Below are 14874 nucleotides of genomic sequence, written 5' to 3'. Positions count from 1 at the left end.
TTCTAGCTTGTAGGGTTTCTGATGAGAAGTCTGCTGTGAGTCTAATTGGAGATCCTCTAAGAGTAATCTGACGTTTCTCTCTTGCACATTTTAGAATCTTTTCTTTATGTTTCACTGTGGTGAATTTGATTACAACATGTCGTGGTGAGGATCTCTTTTGGTCATGTTTATTAGGGGTTCTATAAGCTTCCTGTACTAAGATGTCTCTGTCCTTCTCCAAACCTGGGAAATTTTCTGCTAGTATCTCACTGAAAATGCCTTCTAATTCTTTCTCCCTCTCCATGCCTTCAGGAACTCCTAGAACCCAAATGTTGGGTTTTTTAATAGTATCCTGTAGATTCCCGACAATATTTTTTAGATTTCTAATTTCTTCTTCTTTTCTTTGGTTTGCCTGTTTCCTTTCCTGTTCTCTGTCTTCTAAGTCTGATATTCTCTCTTCTGCTTTGCCCATTCTGTTTTTAAGCCTCTCTAATGTGTTTGTCATTTGATCTATTGAATTCTTCATTTCATTATGATTTCTCGTCACTATCCCAGTTTCATGTTCTACTAGTTGTTTCATTTCATTTTGATTCCTCCTTAATATTTCATTTTCACGAGAGAGATTTTCTATCTTGTCCATTAAGGATTTCTGTAGTTCAAGAATTTGTTTTTGAGAACTTCTTAATGTTCTTATCAATTTTTTGAGATCCGCTTCTTGCATTTCTTCGATCTCATCATCTTCATAATCTTGAGTTGGGGTGTCTTTTTCATTTGGGGGCGTCATAGTGTCTTCCTTGTTCTTGTTAGCTTGGTTTTTGCTTTTGTTGTTTGGCATGTTGGAGATATTTGGTTTCTTCACTGTGGTGTTTTTTCTTGTTACACTATGGCTCTATATGAAGTGGACTGTCTGCTTTCGGTGGAGCCTTAGAGGCTTGAGATGAGTGTGGACTGAGAGCTGTGTTTGGTTCCTCAGGGTTGAGGGTGTGTCAAAGATGACACTCCCAAGTTAGGTGTGGTAAATCTCTCTCTCTTTTTTTGATTCAAAAGGGAAGTAATTCCGCACAGCTGAACGTAATTGGAGGTAGTTAGCAGGCAAATGATATACCCACTGGAGCCAGAGAAGTATATTTTATTCTAATAAGGTGACTATTGGGCTCGTGGACAGTCTCAGGGTAAAGTTTGATTGCCAGATCTATCAGCCATGTGACTAGAAGATTGGAACTTTCAGCTCCATCCCCCAGTATCTGGGGAGTGAGAAATGCAGAAAGCTGAATAGAGTGCTAATGGCTTATGATGTAGTCAGTTATGCCCCTATAATAAAGCCTCCATAAAACCCCATAAAGACAGGGTTCAGAGAGCTTCAGGATTATTGAATGTAGAGGTTAGCAGAGGTCCTGTAGGTTGGTGTGCATAGTGAAGACAATGAATTGTTGTGCTCTTTTTACATACCTTATCCTATGCATCTCTTTTATCTGTATCCTTTGAAATAGGCTTTATAATAATCCAGTGAACATAAGTGCTTCCCTGGGTTCTGAAAAATGTCCTATTAAATAAATTAAATCCATGGAGGAGTAACGTGATGCCTGATTTAGAAGTATTCAGTCAGAAGTATAGGTAACAACCTATTACTTGTGACTGGCTCTGAGGGAAGCAGTCTTCTAGGACTGAACACTTAGCCTGTAAGTTCTTACAGTATCTTCAGGCAGACAGTGTCACTTTTACAAAGCACTTAACTCGTGTCTGCTAGAGAAGCAGTTGTTGGTTGGGACAAATCCCCATACATGGTGGTGGCCAGAAGCGAAGTATTACTCATTAAGAGTAAAAATAGGAAAACCAGTTTGCTTTTTCCATCTATTTGAAACACATAGTGTGCATGCTTTTCCGTCATTTATGTTTAACTTACCTATATCAGTTTACTCAAAGGACATCATTAAATATAAAGTGCAATTGGGTCTTTTTATGTAATCTATTATGATTATCTCTGTTTTTTTTCATTTATGTATTTTAGATCTATCATCTTATTATTTGCTTACTGTTCATATTCCTCTTTTTGGGATTTATTAAGTTTCCATTTCCCAGCACATTTGTAATATTTTTAATATCTTAGTGTTCTTTTTCTATGGATTTATTGAGTTTTTAATATACCAATTGATATCTTTTAGTGGTTGCTTAGGATTATAATATGTATACTTAACATTTTAGGATTTACTTAGAATTAACATTTTATCACTTTGGGAGGTGAACCAATGGAAAAGGAAGATCTCTCTCTCTCTCTCTCTCTCACTGTCTAACTCTGCCTGTCCAAAAAAAAAAAAAATGAAATGTAAGAAACTTAACATTATCTGTGTCTCTTTATCTTCTTCCTTTCATATTGTAAGCTGTTGTATATATTGCATCCATGCCTATAAAAACCTCCTCATGTAATGCTGTTTTCCTCTTTCAATCATCATTTCAAAAAAACTTAAAAGGTGCAGAGTACTCCAATGTATTTATCCAACTAAGATTTCATTTTCTGTGCTTCCTTTTCTCTCAAGTTTCAAGTTGTTCCAAATTTTCTTCATGATCATTTCCTGATAATCTGAAAAAGCTCTTATTATATCTTTTATAGTAAACTTCCTAAAAATAATATTTGGGATGTTCTTTTGTCTTAATGTACTTTCCTGAAATTTTAAAATTTATTTATTGGAAGAGAGAGAAAAAATGATGAGAAAGAAAGAGAGAGGAAGAGAGAGAGCTCTCCTATCCACTGTGCACTCCCCAAATACCCATATCAGCTGAAGGAGTAGGCTGAGAACAGAGCGAAGAGTTGGCAGCCCAATCCAGGTCTCCCATGTGTGTGACACAAAACTAACCACTTATACCATCATGTACTGCTTTACAGGATCCTCAGCAGAAGGAAGCTGGAATTGAGAGCTGGAACCAAGAACTGGACTCAGTGAGAAGTTTAGCCAGTGTTTTTAATTCAAGCCAAATATCAGCCCCATGGTTGTATTTTTATTTTATTTTTATTCCTAAAGCATCTTTCCCCTGGATATAGAATAGTAGTTATTATATTTTTATGTGACCATTTTATAAAGTTTATTCTACTTTCCTAGGGCATCTATAGTTTCTGATGAGAAATTCACAGCTATCTGATTGCTTCCCTACATGAGAGTGGTAATTTTCTCTGGATGCCTTTAGAAATTGTCTTATTAGTTTTCAGAAATTTGTTTATGTTGTGTGTAGACATGGACTTTTAAAAAATATTTGTTGTATTTTGGGTTTGATGAGCATTTTAAATCTATTTGTGTCCTTCCTCAAGATTGGGAAGTTGTATGTTATTATTTCTTCAAATGTGTTTACTTTTTCCTTCTTTGTCACCTCTCCTGGAATTTCAATGACATGAATGTTACAGTTTTTGATATTGTTCAATAAGTTGTTGAGGCTGTCTTTTTTTCCAGTTATTATCTCTGTTGTTCAGATTGGATAGTTTTTGTAAAAATTATATATTCAGCTTCACTGAATCATTCTCCTATCATTCATTCAGGGATTTTCTTTATTATAGTTTTCAGTTTTAAAATTCCCATTGAATTATTTGCATTCGTTGTTTTTTTTTACTGAAACTGACTTTCTGTTCATTTGAAGAATAGCTGGATGAAAAGCTTATTTGAATATTTCAGAGAGCTAGTAGGGAGAATTTTGAATGTTCCCAAAGAAATGGTAAATATCAGGAGGTAGATATTCCAATTGCCCTGATCTGATCATCACATATTGTATACGTGTATTGAAATGTTGTACTTCAACCCACAAATATGTGTAGTTACTATGTGTCAATTAACATAGGAAGGAACCAGGACCAGCACTGTGGTGTGGTTGGTAAAGCATCTGCCTACAGTGCTGGCATCCCATAAGTGCCCTGGTTCCAGTCCCAGCTGTTCCACTTCCAATCCAGTTATCTGCTATGGCCTGGGAAGGGAGTAGAAAATGGCCCAAGTGTTTGGACCGCTGCACCTGTGTGGCAGACCCGGAATGTGGGGAAATACAGGCTGGCCACCTGTGGGAACTCCCTCATTTCTGTATCTACATAGCTTGCAGCAATCGGTCGAGAAAAACAACTCCAGGAAGTGCCTACCACAAGTCCTACGCAAACAACCAAGTTGAAACAGGATGGACTCTGCACAAACAACTAGGAGGAACTAGATGAAACAGATGAACTTTCGACCTGAGGCTATACGTGCCCTTCCATCGGATTGGACCACATCTGCATGCACGGCGTGTGGACAGAGCCATCATTGGCTGAGGACTGTATGCTCCTGGGGCTTGGATGATAATTATGGATCCTGTTGGCTTGGGGGGGGGGTTCGACTACCACTACCACTTCTTCTTCTTTTCTCTTCTCCTCGTTCTTTTCTATATTGCCTCTTTTGCTGAGAATAAAGTTCCTTGAGAACCGATAAACTGCGGTCGTGTCGTGACTACGTTGGCACCTTGCGGGCAAGGAGCCGACATGGAAGAAGCTCTTGGCTCCTGGCTTCAGAACGGTCCAGCTCCAGCTGTTGCAGCCATTTGGGAGTGAACCAGCAGATGGAAGACCTCTCTCTCTGTCTCTCCCTCTCTCTGCCTTTCAAATAATAAATAAATCTATAAAAGCAAATGAAAGGCAGGGATGAAGGAGGGAGGGAAGAAGGGATGCAAAGAAGGAACAGAAAGAAAAAAGTAAGTTTTTTGTGCTCACTGGAGCATAGCAATAAAAACTGTCTTAAATCTCTTTCTCATGATCTCTATACCTGTACCATCGCTGGAATTGTCAATTGTCTTTTTTTATTTATTTGTAAGGCAGAAATACAGAGAGAGAAGAATAAAGAGAGAGAGAGAATGAATCTTCCATCTCTTGGTTCACTCCTCAAATGGATGCAACAGCTAGGGCTAGGCAAGGCCAAAGCCAAGAGTCAGGAGCCAGATCTTCTTTGGGATCTCCCTTCTGTGTGCAGAGGCCCAAGCACATGGGCTCTCCTTCACTGCTTTCCAGTTGGGTTAGCAGGGAGCTGGGTAGGAGGGCCTTAACCGTCTAAGTCACAGAGCTGGCCTCCCTCCTTCTTGCTAGGCCAAGTAATTTTGAAATGTTTATTAAACATGTATTAAGATAGCCTGGGTCTTGTTTTAATCCTAAAATTAATTGTTGTGATTTTGATTTTATTTGGTTTGTTTTAACACATATTTGGCATGCAACTACTGACCTAACTTTTGTAAGCTTGATTCCATAAGCAGTTCAGAATTTTTAAGCATTTTTTTTGTTATTCTGGTTAGTCTTGTGTGTGTACAACCCATTGGCCACGCTTAGATTTAAGTGGAGATTTTAATGTTTCCCTGAATATCTATTGTGAGCATATTTGAATTTTACCTTTTTTTAAATTTTGCTATATTAGCTCATGATACCAGCATTTGTGAAATATTTTCATTTTACAATCAGGAACATTTATTTTACATGCAAAAACTAATACAATGCCGAATGTTCAAGTTTGTTATACATTATATCCAATACCACATCCTTTATTTACATATGTAAAGTAAAGCAAGTTATAAAACAAAATGTTTTGTCTTAAACAGTTTTTCAAATATTTTCCTTTTTGCATATATTTTCAAAGCTCTATTAAATAGATTTACCTGGAGTCATAAAAAGGTAGAAAACCATTGTGTCATTACCTTATATAAAAATATTTATCTAGGAATTAAGTACTTATCTATTCATTTCAGATCCATAGAAACTGGTGTTCCCTCAAGAATGGATTGTGGTTAGAATTCTGGAAGTGTAAGAGCTGGTGAATATGTATGCTTTGTTAAAGATTTAATTGTTTCCTTTGCTTTAAAGGCATGCCTAGGATTGAATAGAGAGGGCATACAAACGCATCTTAGGGTCATTTTGTTGTCTAAGGCGGGTAGGGAGCACACAGCATGTGGATAGCAGAATCCAATTGTTACTTCAAATAATTTGAAAACAATCAGATCACCTCAGTCACTAGTTGAGGACAAGAACAATGAGATGGGAGCCATCTGGGAGAATTGTGGCTGCTGTAATTTTGAGTACAGAACCAGTTTTTCACAGCAGCAACAAGGGGTTTCACCATAAATCTTTGAGCTGGAATACTGGTTTCCTGAATAAGTTTTAAACAATGCCCACTGGAAATATTTGCAACACAATGTACGAAAATTTGACATTCTTTGAAACAACCAACAGCAGAGAAGGATCAGAAAGAAACAAACTTTTAAGACAGTGTTCATTCTAACTCACTTTGAACTTTAAAGCTTCTTTGTTAGTGACAACAGGGTCTATGACAGGAGATCAAACTTAGAAATCACAGCTTGAAATGCCCATCCAGATGAAGTCATGTAGGAAGTGAAATGTATCTGGCAGAAAAAGGCTGTGGTCAGAGAAACAAGACAGTGTCAAAGGAAAGGAAACAAGTGGATAATCAGCACTCCTTTCTCGTCCTTCCTCAAGCTTGACCTTTCTCCCATAACCAAGCTTCTTGCCCAGAAGTAGGACTAATAAGAGTGTATGGAAATAAGGCACATGCTGTCAAGCTGATGTGTGTAGGGTGGTCCATGGGGTTTCTGGTGCTTGAGAGAGCTGGATTTGGCTGAAGGTGCAGGAGTGAGACAACTCTGGGATAATCCACATCTGCGGGGTGTGCCTGAGCCAGAAGAAGGTCAGAGCAGGCAGAATCAAGCCAAGCCAGGAGCACAGAGGTCTTGACCTTCCTCAGTGATTCAGAACATCGATCCACATCCTTCTCTTCTCAACTGGTTCATGAATTTGCTCAGAAGGAGAGTCATCTCAGAGCTCCTAATATTATCTGCAGTATGTTATAAGCCTTTCAGTGTATGGCTTTTTGTTTAGTAATTGTATCTATGCATGTGGTTGTGTATTTTACTCTTGTTCACTATCTAGACGTTAATACCAGCTGAGAAGTTTTTCCTTTCTGTTAACTGCTATTACTGGAGTTCCAAATGTGTCTTTTTCTAGATCACTGAAAACTTTCCCACCAAAAAAATATCTCCCCACCTTGCTCTATCCCACTGTATTTTGAAAATTTCATTAGCAAAATCATTAAGAATGACTCATTTCTCTAATTCTCTCCCTCTTTTTCCCCTCCTTCCCAGGGCAGGTGCTATTGTTGAGCTATTGCCACTGTTCTGGTGATGAATATTTTCGAATGCTTGAGAGAAGTAAGGTGGAAACTCATTTTTGATAACCTATAATTTTATAATTTGTACTTAAGAAAACAATTCATTTGCAAATTTCTGCTCCCTTAAGTTTCAATCTTTTACTTTAAGTCATTTCTTCAGTTACATTTGCTAAAAAGTGATCTGGGGGCTGGTGCTGTGACACAGTAGGTTAATCCTCTGCCTGCAGTGCCAGCATCCCCTGTGGGCACCAGTTCTAGTTCTAGTCCTGGCTGCTCCTCTTCCAATCCAGCTGTCTGCTGTGGCTGGGAAAGTGGTAGAAGACAGCCCAAGTCCTTGGGCCCCTGCACCCGCATGGGAGACCAGGAGGAAGCACCTGGCTCCTGGCTTCGGATCGGTGCAGCTCTGGGCGTTGTGGCCATTTGGGGAGTGAACCAACGGAAGGAAGACCTTTCTCTCTGTCTCTCCCTCTCACTTTCTGTAACTCTACCTCTCAACTAAATGAATAAAATCTTTTAAAAAATGATCTGATTAAAAGATCATGGAAACCTGTGCTGTGGCAGAGCAGGTAAAGCCTCCACCTGCAGTGCCGGCATTTCATATGGGCGCCAGTTCAGGTCCTGGCTGCTCCACTTCCTATCCAGCTCTCTTCTATGGCCTGGGAAAGCAGTCAAAGATGGTCCAAGTCCTTGGGTGCCTGAACCCATGTAGGAGACCCGGAAGAAGCTCTTGGCTCCTGGCTTTGGATCGGCACAGCTCCAGCCGTTGTGGCCATCTACAGAGTGAGCCAGTAGATGGAAGACCTCTTTCTCTCTCTATCTCTGCCTTTGCCTTTCAAATAAATAAATAAATCTTTAAAAAATAAAAAATGATAATGGAGTCACTAGAAATAAACATACAGGAGGTAGAAAATTATTGCCTGGGAAAATCGTTGACAGGGACATAGTCTCAGAGATCTTGAGCAACTTTTCCAATGTTATATAATTATCTGCAAGGGTTAAAACATAATTCCAAATATCTAAATTCCAGATCTGGCATGTTTTCTAACAATTTATAGCTATGTATTCCTACCCTAAAGTACACAGGAAATACAAATATGTAGTAGCTAAAAATAAAACAAATATTAAAAGCACTCTTCTGAAGAGAGTTTCAAATTAGTATATTACTATATTATGGCATAAAATTAGCATTTATTTCTAGCATTTTAATATTTAAGAATGTATTTTCATATATGAGAGTATGTAAAAGAGTTTGTCAAACATGGAATTACAAGTTTTTAGGGGCTGCCCTATGGCCAGTGTTGTGACATAGCTGGTAAAGTTGCTGTCGACAATGCTGACATCCCATATGGGCTTCAATTCGTGTCCCAGCTGCTCCACTTCCCATCCAGCTCCCTGTTAATAGCCTGGGAAAAACACCAGAAGATGGCCCAAGTGCTTGGGCCCCTGCCACCCATGTGGGAGACCCTGATGAAGCTCCTGGGTCGTAGCTTTGACATGGCCCATCCCTGGCTATTGCAGCCATTTGAGGAGTGAATCAGCAGAAGGAACTGACTTCAAATAAGTAAATAAATCCTTTTAAAAAGCTAAGTTTCTATAAATTTTGTAATCCATGCACAGTTTTCATAATGTACATTTTCCATTAACTTTTTGAAAACCCCTCATGCATTGTATCTTGCTTCTCATGATGATGCGCAAAATTTATGTCTCTTTACTATTCCAATAATGAGGCTTACAGAGCTGAAATCATTATTAAGTGCGTAATCTCAGACTGAAACCAAATACATTTGATTTTATGCTTTTGTGGTTTTTTTCCCCCAGGAATGATGTTCAGAGTCCCAGATTTTGCCAGTTTTCCTGGGTCAACCCAGACTTGCACACTTTTATTCATGTTTTTGAATGTACTATGTCCATATTCTCTTCCCTCAGAGACTGTGATTTCATTATTATGCTGAATGCTATGACCTATGACACAAAAGTTAATGCATTAAAATAACATAAATCTATTCTGCCTATCCAGTACTTTCCTGAAGTAGTCAAATATGCATGATATGATAAAGACAACAAAAAAAGGAAAGAGACACATATTGATTGGGCCAAAGAAATAAAATTTGCAAGAAATTCATTGCATCATTCTGTCATCAAATATTTGCTAATTATCCACTCCAATATTAGCTGTATTTTTATATCATTTAGATTGTCACAAAGTAAAATCAAGTTGCTTTGCTCAACAAATCTATAGCATGGAGCCAATAATGTAGCGTAGCAGGTATAGCCCCCACCTGTGACACTGGCATCCCATCCATATGGGTGCTCGTTCATGTCCTGACTGCTCCACTCTGACACAGCTCCCTGTGAATGGCCTGGGAAAATAAGGGGAAGATAATCCAAGCGTTTGGGCCCCTGCCATCCACAGGGGAGACCTTGATGAAACTCTTAACTCCTGGCTTTAGCCTGGCCTGGCCTTGGACATTTCAGCCATCTCGGGAGTGAAACAGCAGATGGAAAATCTCTGTCTCTCTGTCTCTGTCTCTCTCTCTCTCTCTATCTCTTTATCTTTCCCTCTCTAAAATTTTCACTTTCAAATAAATAAAGAAGTAAATCTTTTTTTTTTTTTTTACAAAATCTATAGCATTGTTACTGCATTAATACTGATAGCATAAAATTAAATGATTTTATAGAATGAAGATATATGGAAAGTTAACTTTAAATGGGACTATATTATATACCAGAAAGAAAAGTGACCATTTAGTTTACATACACACTGTAATTGAATTTCATAGCTGAGGAAGCTGAAACCTCGAGTGATTAGGTAAGGAGTTACTCAATTCACCAAGCTTGAATGTTGTGCTATACCAACATTCAGAATAAGGGCTGAACTACAAAAAGTAAAGAGATTACATAGCTATAGATAAATCTGAATTTTATCTGAATTCCTTATTTTCCCCCCACTGGACAGAATAGAGTCAAATAAAATATTTTACCCAACCTGAATGATTGAATGTAATATTTTAATGATATCCCTAAAATATTCAAATGTCTATTTAAAAGTGCTTTATTTATTAAAAGTTATTTTGCCTTTCCCAATGTTATTTATTTTATTTTAAAATATGTTTAATAATACTGCAATTTTCACTCTCACTTGCATGAAACCATTGTATTTACCCACTATTGATCAATTTTTACAGTAGTATTATCAACTTCACTAGATCTACATAATAAATCAATCAATACACTTAAACTTTCCAACACTTGTCATATTTAGGGATATCTATTGTTAGATACATAATTTTTTAATAAATAAGTCAATTTTTTTTGACAGGCAGAGTGGACAGTGAGAAAGAGACAGAGAGAAAGGTCTTCCTTTGCTGTTGGTTCACCCTCCAATGGCCACCGCAGTAGGCGCGCTGTGGCCGGCGCACCGCGCTGATTCGATGGCAGGAGCCAGGTGCTTCTCTTGGTCTCCCATGGGGTGCAGGACCCAAGCACTTGGGCCATCCTCCACTGCACTCCCTGGCCACAGCAGAGAGCTGGCCTGGAAGAGGGCAATCGGGACAGGATCGGTGCCCCGACCGGGACTAGAACCCGGTGTGCCGGCGCCGCAAGGCGGAGGATTAGCCCAGTGAGCCGCGGCGCCGGCCTAAGTCAATTTTTCTTGACAGGCAGAGTGGATAGTGAGAGAAAGAGAGAGAGAGACAGAGAGAAAGGTCTTCCTTTTTGCTGTTTGTTCACCCTCCAATGGCCGCTGCGGCTGGCGCATCATGCTGATCCGAAGCCAGGAGCCAGGTGCTTCTCCTGGTCTCCCATGCGGGTGCAGGGCCCAAAAACTTTGGGCCATCCTCCACTGCCTTCCCGGGCCATAGCAGAGAGCTGGCCTGGAAGAGGGGCAACCGGGATAGAATCCGGTGCCCCAACCGGGACTAGAACCCAGTGTGCTGGCGCCGCAAGGCGAGGATTAGCCTGTTAAGCCACGGCGCCGACCAATAAATAAGTCTTTTTAAAGAAATTGTTGCAAGCAGAGTTCAAAATCTTTTCCTAATCCAGTTAATGGTAAGTTATCTGATGCCCTATCACCCTTACAGACTTTGGTATATGTTTCCTGTTAAAACAGCATTTTTCTACAATAGGAGTCAGTAACCTATGACTCACAGGTAAAACCCTACCTACTGCTTGTTTTTTGTAAGTAAGGATTTGTTGGAACACAAATATATTTATTTGTTTATATATTGCATATGACTCTTTGCATGCTACAATGGTAGAAATAATTTGTGACAAATGCTATATGGCCTTCAAAGATTTTCCAGAAAATGTTTGCCAACCTTTATCATGTATGATACAATACAACCATCAAAACCAGAAGATTAACATTGCTATATTTCTATCACCTACTTCTCAGACTCCAGCCAAGTTTTTAAAATTTCTCCACAAATATCCTTAATATAAGGAATCAGTTCAGACTCCCAGTTAGATGCCATATCTTTTTAAGGCATATTCAGTCTGAAATGGCTCCATGAAAGCTTTTCCTTGACTTTCATGGCCTTGACACCTTTAAAGTTTATAGGCCAGGCATTGTGTAGAATGACTACCAATTTTTTTTTGCCCTGATGTTTCCATGCAGTTATTTTCAGGTTATGTATTCTTTGCAGGACTATCACAGGGAGATATTCCTGCTGGCCATTTCCCAGTGCATTCTTGCTGGTGTGCATATTGTGGTTTTGTCCTCTGACTCATGGTGCTCATTTGATCACTTGATTAGGATGGTGTCCAATAGGCTGCTCCAATGAGATACTACTTTTCTTTCCTGTACCTTTACTAAGCATTGTGCATTTTTGACAAGTCTCTAAATATATTCATGGTTATTACATATATGTCTGTATGCATGCGTTTCCATGGTTTGGTGTGGGGAAAGAAGCTTAGTCCTTGTTTACTTTGTTCAGAAGAGCATATTCCCTTAAATGAATATTATCATATCGGACAAGTCCTCTTTAAGATTAAACAGATAGGGGCCGGCCCCGTGACTCACTTGGTTAATCCTCCGCCTGAGGGTGCCGGGTTCTAGTCCCGGTTGCTCCTCTTCCAGTCCAGCTCTTTGCTGTGACCCAGGAGGGCAGTGGAGGATGGCCCAGGTGCTTGGGCCCCTGCGCCTGCATGGGAGACCAGGAGGAAGCACCTGGCTCCTGGCTTCAGATTGGCGCAGCACCGGCTGTGGCAGCCATTTGGGGAGTGAGCCAACGGAGGGAAGACCTTTCTCTCTGTCTCTCTCTCTCGCTCTCTATAACTCTACCTGCCAAATAAAAAAATATTAAACAGATAATAATTGGCTTATGATAGCCTTTCAGACAGTGAAACAGGTGGTACCCAAGGGAAAAAAAAAAAACTAAACTACCAAATCATTGGCATTAGTGAATCCTTTGAACATACTTAAGTGCATGTTTTGTGATCTCTACTTATGTGGCACCTGTTTCTTGCAGTCTGAGACAATTGAGTGAGAACATGCCTACACTTTACCATAAAGCTCTAAGGAAAACCCTGTTTTTTTCTTTAACTCCTATAGACTCTCTATTCCTATTACCACATTTCATTTAAAAGACTTGCTCTAAAATTATTTGTTAAATTAACTAATAAAAGAACAAATTTTCAATATAGATCTGAAAAGCCAGCTAGCATGGTACATTTTTCAAAAGTACTCTTGACTATTCTTTGGAAACAGTATGCTTTGAACATATCTGAGGGTGTTGAAAACCTCCTACACAATTAAAAATATTGACTCATAGTAACATAAACTTGGAGGGCCAATCAACCAACTTTCATTTGGATTGTATTTATTATACATTAAAGGGAAGTTTAGTACCCAATGAAAACCAACAAAATAGGAGCCATCATTGTGGCCTAGCATGTTAGGTCATCACCTGTAAGGCCAGCATCCCATGTGGACACCTAGTCAACTCCCCACTGTTCCACATCTAATCCAGATCTCTGCTAGTGTGCCTGGGAAAGTAATGGGTAATGGCCAAGTGCTTTGGCCTCTGCCACACACACGAGAGACCTGGATGGAGTTCCAGACTCCCAGTTTCTGCCTGGTCCAGGCTCAGCTATTTTGGCAATTTGGGGAGTGAACCAGTAGATGAAAGATCTCTGTGTGTGTGTGTCTGTGTGTGTGTGCTTCTGTGTCTCCTTCTCTCCATCTTTAAAATAAATAATTTTTAAAAATTTATAAAATGAAAAGAAAAACCATTGATTAAGCCATTTTTAATCAGGGCTTTTTCTTACACTTATGTAGACACGCTATCAGAGACTTCAGATGTATTGGCAAACAAAAACATAGGTACCCACTCAGTTATAAACCCAGATCTCCAAGACCCAGCAAGTATACACTGTACCTTTGTAAATTTTGCTGAAGTTTACACACAAAAAGTTATGCCTGCATTTTTATATTTTTTTCCTCTGTCAAAGTTATTTTAAATGTATCCTTTCTACCTAGATCCAGCATGAAATCAAAACATTCAGGGGAAAAAAAAAAAAAACCAATCCACTGGCATTTTCTTTAACTTCTGTGTTTCATTCATGTGTGAGCTAAACGAGAATGAATTCCAAAAGCTTGTAAGGGATTAGGTTAAGATATAATCTTGAAAATACTTAATAAACATAGGGAACTGGAACATATAACATCCAGCCAGGAACCCAACTGACTTGTACTCAAAGTGGCCCCCTATGATAAGCCTACAGACTTGCAGAGTCTGAATCCACAGATTTGATTGTATTATCCCTCCATTTCCCTAGCCACAGGGATAGAGATTTTGCCGGCATGTCTCAATGCCAATCCAAACAATGATATGACTTACCACTTACAGCCATGGCATGCATTCCTCATCAGAAGGCTTTATGAATGGAAGCTCATTAATCAAGCAGTCATCCCAGGAGGCAGAGCTGAGGCAGGATGAGAGCTTGGAAGGTGTCCGGAAACTGCCAGGTACAGAAGCATGCATTTACCTACATGTCCATCAGAGCCTGGGTGTCAAAAGAGCTTTCTAAATAACTATTCTGACCAACACTCCCATTCTAGTTTCTGCATCCCTAAATAGTTCGCAGCCTGGGCATATCAGCTCCAAGACAGATTCTAACCTTTGCCTTTAGACAGATATCTACTTGAAATCCATCTTTAGCATATATTAATTTGGTGCTTTGGGCAACTTTCTTTAATGTTTTGATCCTTAATTTTCTCATTCATAAAACCTGGATCTTTATTATCTACTGCTGTTAAAAGAGTTTTATGAGATAGCATAAGTAAAGAACCTTGTAGGGTCAGATAATACTTATTTCTATTAAGCTACTGGGAAAAGTTTTCTTTCAAAAAGCACCTTCATTTCTGTGCTATTTTGGCCACAGCATCAGCATTTCCCCTTTGCAGAGTATGGTTTTGCATGCTATTCTCTCTGTGTGTGTACGTATATGTATGTATATGTGTATGTATGTGTGTATAGACAGTTAATTTCACTTATTATATGTATATATAACTAATAAGTCCAGAAAAAATTATTTCATATCTTTCCCCAAATAATATTTACATTAATCCTATGCATAAATATTATCATTCTAATTTGTAGCCGGGGAAACTAAATCTTGGAAAGATTAAGAAACATGAACAATACCAAATGACTTGTCAATGTTCTCAACTGAATTCAAACAACCTTTTAACCCCAGCGTTTTTCGGCTTCCTCTGTTATCAAGGCAC

Source organism: Lepus europaeus, chromosome 9 (assembly GCF_033115175.1).
Source record: "Lepus europaeus isolate LE1 chromosome 9, mLepTim1.pri, whole genome shotgun sequence".
In the NCBI taxonomy this organism is placed as follows: Eukaryota; Metazoa; Chordata; class Mammalia; order Lagomorpha; family Leporidae; genus Lepus; species Lepus europaeus.
Note: the sequence above shows the minus strand (reverse complement) of the source record.